The following is a 12,031-nucleotide window of genomic DNA, read 5'->3' on the forward strand; positions in this document are numbered from 1 at the left end:
TTCACAGGCAATTTAGGTGTCTCCCTCCCTAATTATTTTTTTCATTGATATGGCAGTCTGGTAAGTAAATTTTCTGAATTCCCAATTTAGAGTGAGGAATAACTTTGCCTCTAACACCATCGTTTCCCTCCCCTAGTACCCATTTCTCCTACTTTAAAATCCACAGCCTGTGTTTGGATTGTCGGAATCAGAATCGACATCATGTTCCGATTACTTGAAAGTGAAAAAAAAAAAATCTAAAAAAAAAAAAATTTGAATAAAACAATTCTAATAAAAATTCCATTCTAAGTGGGGCAGATTCAGAATACCCCCTCTTGCGCCCCCCCCCCAAAACTCTGCGCAGATGTCGATTCTGCATTCCATTCTTTTTTTGAACTAAATGCCATGGAATCGGAATCACAATCAAATGCTGATTCTAATGCGTGTTGATGCAATCCAAAACTCTGGACGCTATTCGTTACGCAGCAGCGGATAAAAGATTGATAAAATAAATGAAAAATTGACCCTTCGAACACCGTCGTAGGGAAAATAATACTTCGATCACCTTCGAAGGGGATGTGATTTACTTCGATCCTGTCAAAGTCGAGTTTCTCAGAGCGAAACTAGAAAATACTCCTGCAGGTGCTAATCCAAGCAACCAAAAGTTTTGAAAAGAACTCAAAAGCCAAAGGCAAATTTCGTACATTAATTAAAGTTCCATTAGATGTCTCATCCACCTCCTTCTATAGATTAGGAGGAATTCTAAAAATGGAATCTCATACAAACAAAAGAAACATCTAAAATTGCCACCATCATATTAAAGGCAACCTAAATATAAAAAGTAAATTCAATCCTAAATGACCTTATTTAGCAATGCATGGAATGAACAAATTCCTTATTTGGTTGTGCATAGAAATAGAAAAAAATCTATCCTAATTGAAATTAAAGAAAACGGTAATAAATCTAGCCTAAATGATATGCAAGAAAATAGAAACAAATCAGCCTGTAGGATTTGGGTTGCATCAGTCTCTCCGGGTTGGAGAAAATCCGTCATCGGATTTGAATCTTTCAAACAACACATGCTTTCGGTGGTCTTCGCCTCCATTATTCTTCCATGGTTTAAAAATACTCGTCCTCTAGTTTTGAAGTAACGGAGAATGATCATCAACTGAAATTGACACAGACTAAGCCATACTATATAATTTTCAAAATGAAAAGATAATGTGAGTTGATCTTGAGCATGCTTGAATTTATAAAATTTTAAGGTAGCCGCCACTGTATGATCTAATAAAAATGGATCGACATAAACTGCTGAAGAATTTGACATAATATTCCCGTATTCGCCCATCACTTCAATCTCCAAGCCGTCGTATCAAATTTCCTCAATTTCCACATTCATGTTTTCATTAGCCGCATCAACTAGCTTTTCAAGTGAATCATTGATCACTTTGTCACCACCAAGAATCAACGATTAATCTGAACTCTTAGGAAAAATTAAATACCCATCTTCCGAATATTCATCATAAATTGGTGGAGAGTCCCAATTTATGATTACTTCTTCTAGGTAATAATAAAACGTTTTTAATTGCGGTGTTACCTCCCAATCTTGGAATTTAAAAACCCTCCTTAGGAGTGACCGAAGATAGTCTCTAGCCATCGCGAATCTACGCAATTCTCGCTAGCTTTTCAAGTGAATCATTGATCACTTTATCACCATCAAGAATCAACGATTCATCTGAACTCTTAGGAAAAATTAAATACCCATCTTCCAAATATTCATCATAGATTAGTGGAGTGTCCCAATTTATGATTTCTTCTCCTAGCTAATAATAAAACGATTTTAATTGCGGTGTTACCTCCCAATCTTGGAATTAGAAACCCTCCTTTGGAGTGACCGAAGATAGTCTGTAACGATCGCGAATCCACGTAATTCTCGCTACCAATTTTCCTCTTCAACCCAAGCAAGGAATCTGCTTTGATACCAACTGATGCAGTCTAAAAATCTGGACGCTCTTCGTTGCGCAGCAGCGGATGCAAGATTGATAAAATAAATGAAAAGTGGCCCTTCGAACATCGTCGTAGGGAATATAACACTTCGATCATCGTCGAAGGGGATGTGATTTACTTCGATCCCGTCGAAGTCGAGTTTCTCAGAGCGAAACTAGAAAATACTCCTGCAGGTGTTAAGGAGGAATTCTAAGAATGGAATCTCGTACAAGCAAAAGAAACATCTAAAATTGTCACCTTCATATTAAAGGCAACCTAAATATAAAAAGTAAATTCAATCCTAAATGACCTTATTTTAGCTATGCATGGAATGGACAAATTCCTTATTTGGTTGTGCATAGAAATAGAAATCAATCTATCCTAATTGGCATGAAAAAAATGGAAATAAATCTAGCCTAAATGATATGCAAGAAAATAGAAGCAAATCAGCCTGTAGGATTTGGGTTGCATCAGTCTCCCCTGGTTGGTGAAAATTCTTCCTCAGATTTGAATCTTTCAAAAAACACATGCTTTCGGTGGTCTTCGCCTCCATCATTCTTCCATGGTTTAAAAATACTCGTCCTCTAGTTTTGAAGTAACGGAGAAAGATCATAGATTGAAATTGACAGAAACTAAGCCATACTATATAATTTCCAAAATGAAAAGATAATGTCCGTTGATCTTGAATATGCTTGAATTTATAAATTTTTAAGGTAGCCGCCACTGTATGATCTAATAAAAATAGATCGACATAAACTGCTGAAGAATTTGACATAATATTCCTGTATTGGCCCATCACCTCAATCTCCAAGCCGTCGTTTCCAATTTCCTACATTTCCACATTCATGCTTTCATTAGGTGCATCAACTAGCTTTTCAAGTGAATCATTGATCAGTTTGTCACCATCAAGAATCAACGATTCATCTGAACTCTTAGGAGCAATTAAATACCCAACTTCCGAATATTCATCATAGATTGGTGGAGGGCCCCAATTTATGATTTCTTCTTCTAGGTAATAGTAAAACGATTTTAATTGCGGTGTTACCTCCCAATCTTCGAATTTAAAAACTCTCCTTTGAAGTGACCGAAGATAGGCTGTAGCCATCGTGAATCCACGCAAATCTCGCTACCAATTTTCCTCTTCAACCCAAGGAAGGAATCTGCTTTCATACCAACTGATGCAGTCCAAAAATCTGGACACTCTTCGTTGCGCAACAGTGGATGCAAGATAGGTAAAATAAATGAAAAAGGGGCCCTTCGAACACCGTCGTAGGGAATATAATACTTCGATCACCGTCGATGGGGATGTGATTTACTTCGATGCCATCGAAGTCGAGTTTCTCAGAGTGAAACTAGAAAATACTCCTGCAGGTGCTAATCCAAGCAACCAAAAAAGTTCTCAAAAGAACTCAAAAGCCAAAGGCAAATTTCATACAATAATCAAAGTCTCATTACATGTCTCATCCACCTCCTTCTATAGATTAGGAGGAATTCTAAAAATGGAATCTCATACAAGCAAAAGAAACATCTAAAATTGCCACATTCATATTAAAGGCAACCTAAATATAAAAAGTAAATTCAATCATAAATAATCTTATTTCGCTATGCATGGAATGGACAAATTCCTTGTTTGGTTATGCATGAAAATAGAAATAAATCTATCCTAATTGGCGTGAAAGAAAATGGAAATAAATCTAGCCTAAATGATATGCAAGAAAATAGAAACAAATCAGCCTGTAGGATTTGGGTTGCATCAGTCTCCCGGGGTTAAAGAAAATCCGTCCTCAGATTTGAATCTTTCAAACAACACATGCTTTCGGTGGTCTTCGCCTCCATCATTCTTCCATGGTTTGAAAATACTCGTCCTCTAGTTTTGAAGTAACAGAGAAAGATCATCAATTGAAATTGACACAGACTAAGCCATACTATATAATTTCCAAAATGAAAATATAATGTCGGTTGATCATGAACATGCTTGAATTTATAAATTTTTAAGGTAGCCGCCGCTGTATGATCTAATAAAAATGGATCGACATAAACTGCTGAAGAATTCGACATAATATTCACGTATTGGCCCATCACTTCAATCTCCAAGCCGTCGTATCCAATTTCCTCAATTTCCACATTCATGTTTTCATTAGGCGTATCAGCTAGCTTTGCAAGTGAATCATTGATCACTTTGTCACCATCAAGAATCAACAATTCATCTGAACTCTTAGGAACAATTAAATACCCATCTTCTGAATATTCATCATAGATTGGTGGTGGGTCCAAATTTATGATTTCTTCCCCTAGGTTATAATAAAACGATTTTAACTGCGGTGTTACCTCCCAATCTTGGAATTTAGAAACCCTCATTTGAAGTGACCGAAGATAGTTTGTAGCCATCGCGAATCCACGCAAATCTCGCTACCAATGTTCCTCTTCAACCCAAGGAAGGAATCTGCTTTGATACCAACTGATGCAGTACAAAAATGTAGACGCTCTTCGTTGCGCAGCAGCGGATGCAAGATTGATAAAATAAATGAAAAAGGGGCCCTTCGAACACCGTCGTAGGGAATATAATACTTCGATCACCATCGAAGGGGATTTAATTTACTCGATCCCGTCGAAGTCGAGTTTCTCAGAGCGTAACTAGAAAATACTCCTGCAGGTGCTAATCAAAGCAACCAAAAGTTCTCAAAAGAACTCAAAAGCCAAAGGCAAATTTCATAATTTAATCAAAGTCCCATTACATGTCTCATCCACCTCCTTCTATAGATTAAGAGGAATTCTAAAAATGGAATCTCATACAAGCAAAAGAAACATCTAAAATTGCCTCCTTCATTTTAAAGGCAACCTAAATATAGAAAGTAAATTCAATCCTTAATGACCTTATTTAGCTATGCATGGAGTGGAGAAATTCCTTATTTGGTCGTGCATAGAAATAGAAATAAATCTATCCTAATTGGCATGAAAGAAAATGGAAATAAATCTATATATGCAAGAAAATAGAAACAAATCAACCTGTAGGATTTGGGTTGCATCAGTCTCCCTGGGTTGCAGAAAATCCGTCCTCGGATTTGAATCTTTCAAACAACACATGCTTTCAGTGGTCTTCGCGTCCATCATTCTTCCATGGTTTAAAAATACTCGTCCTCTAGTTTTGAAATAACGCAGAAAGATCATCAATTGAAATTGAGACAAACTAAGTGTAAGCCCATGGGTACATACATCTCTTGTTTTGATTATCAACAAATCCAAATTGATAGTAGTTTGCTAATGGTTGCTCTAGTGTGTTGATTAAGACAGGTCTCACTCATATCAACACTTGGCGCAAGAAGAACAAGGGCTATTCTTGGAGAAAGTCAAGTCTTGGTGGGTATCCTTGAAGCCGTATGGTGTATTGAAGAATCAAGGGAACCACAAGTGTAAGAATATGTTTGAAGACTATATCAAGACAAGAAGAAGCTCATACAAGCACCCATGAAGATGAAGAACAAGAAGACTCAAGGTTCATATGTTTAGAATGCATAGGAGTCCTCTTGGCATTAAATGTTTGCATGTTTTGATGTTTTCAAATCATCTTTAAAACTAATTTTCTAAGTGCATTAATGTATTTGAAAACACATGTTTAAAGCCTAAAGACCAAGGCCCTAAGTCCCTCTCATAAACATTTTAAAATCAAGTTTTTTAAAGCAGGGCCGGTCGACCAGGATAGTCCGTGCGACCGCAGGATGCTACCTGGAATGCCAGGGCATCTCGAATTTTATCGGCCCAGTCGACCAGGCCAATACCGGTCGACCGGGCCAATACCGGTCGACCGCAGAATGATTTCTCAATTTTGAGAAATTTGAGAAGTCATCCAGGTTGGTCTCGACGGTCGACCGCTAAATATTTTTCAAATCTTGAATTAGCCCAGGGAGGTCGACCGCGAGGGTCCGGTTGACCGCGATATTATTTTCGAGCCAAAATACTTTTCGAACAGGTAGCCATCGGCGGGCGACCACAGTGACCCCGGTTGACCGCGATGGTTTAGAATTTGAAAATAAAAAGAGGAGTTCGATAAGGGCGGGCGACCACGGTGGCTCGGTCAATCGCGCCGGTATCGCGAAAGAGCCGTTGGGGTTTGCAGATGGTAGGTGCAACCACCCAGTTTTGTTACAGTTTTGCCCTTTGTTCTTTTAAAATGAACTAGGGCTACTTAAACCCCATCAAAGACCCTTATTTTCACCTTTTGAGCAAATATCAAGCCCTAGAGCTTTCTTCTTTGAAAATCAAAAGGATCATTCTTCAAACCTCTTGTGCATTCAATACTTGCATTCATTTCTTGTCAAGAGGAACTCCCCAAAGCATTTAGTTTCAATCAATGGGAGTCTTGTGAGCTTTGAGAGTTGTATTCGCCTTAAAGAGGCTTGAGAGTTTTTCATTTTTCTTCTTCCTTCTTCTATTTGTATTTGGAATCGCAAAGAGGAGTTTCTTGCTTGGAGGCGGTGCAACGAAGAAGAACGTCATTGGAAGCGGAGTTGTAATACAAGGGTGTGTCCTCTTGTGGAGGTGGAGTGTGCTTGTAACGCTTTGTGAGGCAGCGTTGAGGAGCCTTACCGTAGTGGAGAAAATCCCAAGAAAAGACCAAGTACTTGGGTAGTGGAGTAGGTCAAGTTATGACCGAACCACTATCAAATCGTCGTCTAGTCTCCTTGCCCTCTCTCATCTCTCTTGTGGTTTGATTGGTAATCTCTTTCCATTTTCTATTTGAATATAATTTTGAACAAGGGTTAGAATTAACTAGGTTAATTTTATAAGCCCTAACTTTTAGAATAGAAAATTTTTAAAACACCCAATTCACCCCCTCTTGTGTGTTGCCCATTAGGATTTCACTAAGCCATACTATATAATTTCCAAAATGAAAAGATAAAGCCCATTGATCTTGAACATGCTTGAATTTATAAATTTTTAAGGTAGCCGCCACCGTATGATCTAATAAAAATGGATCGACATAAACTGCTGAAGAATTCGACATAATATTTCGGTATTGGCCCATCACTTCAATCTCCAAGCCGTATATCCAATTTCCTCAATTTCCACATTCATGTTTTCATTAGGCGCATCAACTAGCTTTTCAAGTGAATCATTGATCACTTTGTCACCACCAAGAATCAACGATTCATCTGAACTCTTAGGAAAAATAAAATACCCATCTTCCAAATATATCATAGATTGGTGGAGAGTCCCAATTTATGATTTATTATTCTAGGTAATAATAAAACGATTTTAATTGCGGTGTTACCTCCCAATCTTAGAATTTAGAAACTCTCATTTGAAGAGACCGAAGATAGTCTGTAGTCATCGCGAATCCATGCAAATCTCGCTACCAATTTTCCTCTTCAACCCAAGGAAGGAATCTACTTTGATACCTCCTGATGCAGTCCAAAAATTTAGACGCTCTTCGTTGCGCGGCAGCGGATGCGAGATCGATAAAATAAATGAAAAAGGAGCCCTTCGAACACCGTCGTAGGGAATATAATACTTCGAACACCGTCGTAGGGAATATAATACTTCGATCACAGTCGAAGGAGATGTGATTTACTTCGATCACGTCGAAATCGAATTTCTCATAGAGAAACTAGAAAATAGTCCTGCAGGTGCTAATCCAAGCAACCAAAAGTTCTCAAAAGCCAAAGGCAAATTTCATACAATAATAGAAGTCCCATTACATGTATCATCTACCTCCTTCTATAGATTATGAGGAATTCTAAAAATGGAATCTCATACAAGCAAAAAAAACATCTAAAATTGCCACCGTCATATTAAAGGCAACCTAAATATAAAAAGTAAATTCAATCATAAATGACCTTATTTAGCTATGTATGGAATGAACAAATTCCTTATTTGGTCATGCATGAAAATAGAAATAAATCTATCCTAATTGGCATGAAAGAAAATGGAAATAAATCTAGCCTAAATGATATGCAAGAAAATATAAACAAATCAACCTGTAGGATTTGGGTTGCATCAGTCTCCCCGGGTTGGAGAAAATCCGTCCTCAGATTTGAATCTTTCAAACAACACACGCTTTCGGTGGTCTTCGCTTCCATCATTCTTCCATGGCTTAAAAATACTCGTCCTCTAGTTTTGAAGTAACGGAGAAAGATCATCAATTGAAATTGACACAGACTAAGCCATACTATATAATTTCCAAAATAAAAAGATAATGTCCGTTGATCTTGAACATGCTTGAATTTATAAATTTTTAAGGTACCCGCCACTGTATGATCTAATAAAAATTGATCGGCATAAATTGCTGAAGAATTTGACATAATATTCCCGTATTGGCCCATCACTTCAATCTCCAAGCCATCATATCCAATTTCCTCAATTTCTACATTCATGTTTTCAGTACGCGTATCAACTAGCTTTTCAAGTGAATCATTGCTCACTTTGTCACCGTAAAAAATCAACGATTCATCTGAACTCTTAGGAAAAATTAAATACCCATCTTCCGAATATTCATCATAAATTGGTGGAGAGTCCCAATTTATGATTTCTTGTTCTAGCTAATAATAAAACGATTTTAATTGCGGTGTTACCTCCCAATCTTAGAATTTAAAAACCCTCATTTGAAGTGATCGAAGCTAGTCTGTAGCCATCGCGAATCCACGCAATTCTCGCTACCAATTTTCCTCTTCAACCCAAGGAAGGAATCTGCTTTGATACCAACTGATGCAGTCTAAAAATCTGGACTCTCTTCTTTGCGCAGCAGAGGATGCACGATTGATAAAACAAATGAAAAAGGGGCCCTTAGAACACCGTCGTAGGGAATATAATACTTCGATCACCGTAAAAGGGGATGTGATTTACTTTGATCCCGTTAAAGTCAAGTTTCTCAGAGCGAAACTAGAAAATACTCCTGCAGGTGCTAACCCAAGCAACCAAAAGTTCTCAAAAGAACTCAAAAGCGAAAGGCAAATTTCATACAATAATCAAAGTCCCATTACATGTGTCATCCACCTCCTTCTATAGATTAGGAGGAATTTTAAAAATGAAATTTCATATAAGCAAAAGAAACATCTATAATTGACACATTTGTATTGAAGGCAACCTAAATATAAAAAGTAAATTCAATCCAAAATGACCTTATTTAGCTATGCATGGAATGGACAAATTCCTTATTGGGTCGTGCATGGAAATAGAAATAAATCTATCCCAATTGGCAATAAAGAAAATGGAAATAAATCTAGCTAAATGATATGCAAGAAAATATAAACAAATTAGCCTGTAGGATTTGGTTTGCATCAGTATCCCCGGGTTGGAGGAAATTCGTCCTCGGATTTGAATCTTTCTAACAACACATGCTTTTGGTGGTCTTCACCTCCATCATTCTTCCGTTATTTAAAAATATTCGTTCTCTAGTTTTGAAGTAACGGAGAAAGATCATCAGTTGAAATTGTCACAGACTAAGCCACACTATATAATTTCCAAAATGAAAAGTTAATGTCCGTTGATCTTGAACATGCTTGAATTTATAAATTTTTAAGGTAGCCGCCACTATATGATCTAATAAAAATGGATCGACATAAACTGCTGAAGAATTCGACATAATATTCCCGTATTGGCCCATCACTTCAATCTCCAAGCTGTCATATCAAATTTCCTCAATTTCCTCATTCATGTTTTCATTAGGCGCGTCAACTAGCTTTTCAAGTGAATCATTGTTCACTTTGTCACCACCAAGAATCAACGATTCATCTGAACTCTTAGGAAAAATTAAATACCCATCTTTCTAATATTCACCATAGATTGGTGGAGAGTCCCAATTTATGATTTCTTCTTCTAGTTACTAATAAAACGATTTTAATTGCGGTGTTACCTCCCAATCTTAGTATTTAGAAACCCTCATTTGAAGTGACCGAATATTGTCTGTAGCCATCGCGAATCCACGCAAATCTCGCTACCAATTTTCCTCTTCAACCCAAGGAAGGAATATGCTTTGATACCAACTGATCCAGTCCAAAAATCTGGACGCTCTTTGTTACACAGCAGCGGATGCAAGATTGATAAAATAAATGAAGAAGGGGCCCTACGAACACCGTCGTAGGGAATATAATACTTCGATTATCGTCGAAGGGGATGTGATTTACTTCGATCCGGTCGAAGTCGAGTTTCTCAGGGCGAAACTAGAAAATACTCCTGCAGGTGCTAATATAAGCAACCAAAAGTTCTCAAAAGAACTCAAAAGCCAAAGGCAAATTTCTTACAATAATCAAAGTCCCATCATATGTCTCATCCACCTCCTTCTATAGTTTCGGACGAATTCTAAAATTGGAATCTCATACAAGCAAAAGAAACGTCTAAAATTACCACCTTCATATTAAAGGCAACCTAAATATAAAAAGTAAATTCAATCCTAAATGACCTTATTTAACTATGCATGGAATGGACAAATTCCTTATTTTGTCGTGCATGGAAATAGAAGTAAATCTATCCTAATTAGCATGAAAGAAAATGGAAATAAATTTAGCCTAAATGATATGCAAGAAAATAGAAACAAATGAGCCTGTAGGATTTGGGTTGCATCAGTCTCCCCAAGTTGGAGAAAATCCGTCATCGGATTTGAATCTTTCAAACAACACATGCTTTCGGTGGTCTTCGCCTCCATCATTCTTCCATGGTTTAAAAATACTCGTCCTCTAGTTTTGAAGTAATGGAGAAAGATCATCAATTGAAATTGACACAGACTAAGCCATTTATTATATAGTTTCCAAAATGAAAAGATAATGTCCGTTGATCTTGAACATGCTTGAATTTATAAATTTTTAAGGTAGCCGCCACTATATGATCTAATAAAAATGGATCGATATAAACTGCTGAAGAGTTCGATATAATATTCCCGTATTGGCCCACCACTTCAATCTCCAAGCCGTCATATCAAATTTCCTCAATTTCCACGTTCATGTTTCCCTTAGGCGCATCAATTAGCTTTTCCAGTGAATAATTGATCACTTTGTCACCACCAAGAATCAACGATTCATCTGAACTCTTAGGAAAAATTAAATACCCATCTTCCTAATATTCATCATAGATTGGTGGAGAGTCCCAATTTATGATTTCTTCTTCTAGCTAATAATAAAACGATTTTAATTGCGGTACCTAATCTTGGAATTTAAAAACCCTCTTTTGAAGTGAGTAAAGATAGTATGTAGCCATTGCGAATCCATGTAAATCTCGCTACCAATTTTCCTCTTCAACCCAAGGAAGGAATCTGCTTTGATACCAACTGATGCAGTCAAAAAATCTGGACGCTCTTCGTTGCGCAGCAGCGGATGCAAGATTGATAAAATAAATGAAAAATGGCCCTTCGAACATCGTCGTAGGGAATATAATACTTCAATCACCGTCGAATGGGATGTGATTTACTTCGATCCCGTCGAAGTTGAGTTTCTCATAGCGAAACTAGAAAATACTCATGCAGGTGCTAATCCAAGCAATCAAAATTTCTCAAAAGAACTCAAAAGCCAAATGTAAATTTCATACAATAATCAAAGTCCCATTAGATGTCTCATCCACCTCCTTCTATAGATTAGGAGGAATTCTAAAAATGGAATCTCATACAAGCAAAAGAAACATCTTAAATTGCCACCTTCATATTAAAGGCAACCTAAATATAAAGGTAAACTCAATCCTAAATGACCTTATTTAGCTATGCATGGAATTGACAAATTTCTTATTTGATCGTGCATGAAAATAGAAATAAATCTATCCTAATTGGCGTGAAAGAGGGAAATAAATCTAGCCTCAATGATATGCCTGAAAATAGAAACAAATCAGGCTATAGGATTTGGGTTGCGTCACTGATTCCAGCAATGCATGCACCCCTTATGTTTTCTCTTCTATGTAATCCGTTTCTCTTTTTTTCTTTGTTTTTCGCCAACCACCCTTCTGTTATTGTTCTTGACATTTTAATCTTTATTCTTTTTGCTATGTTCTACACTTTATATTTATACAGCAACGGCCTAACAAAGTTAGGTTGTTTAACACTTAATTGTCGTCTTAATTCTATTTTTAGTCATTTGATAAATGGTTGAGA

Source organism: Tasmannia lanceolata, unplaced genomic scaffold, assembly GCF_043159265.1.
Source record: "Tasmannia lanceolata isolate RefF3 unplaced genomic scaffold, GAP_Taslan_0.1 ptg000023l, whole genome shotgun sequence".
Classification (NCBI taxonomy): Eukaryota; Viridiplantae; Streptophyta; class Magnoliopsida; order Canellales; family Winteraceae; genus Tasmannia; species Tasmannia lanceolata.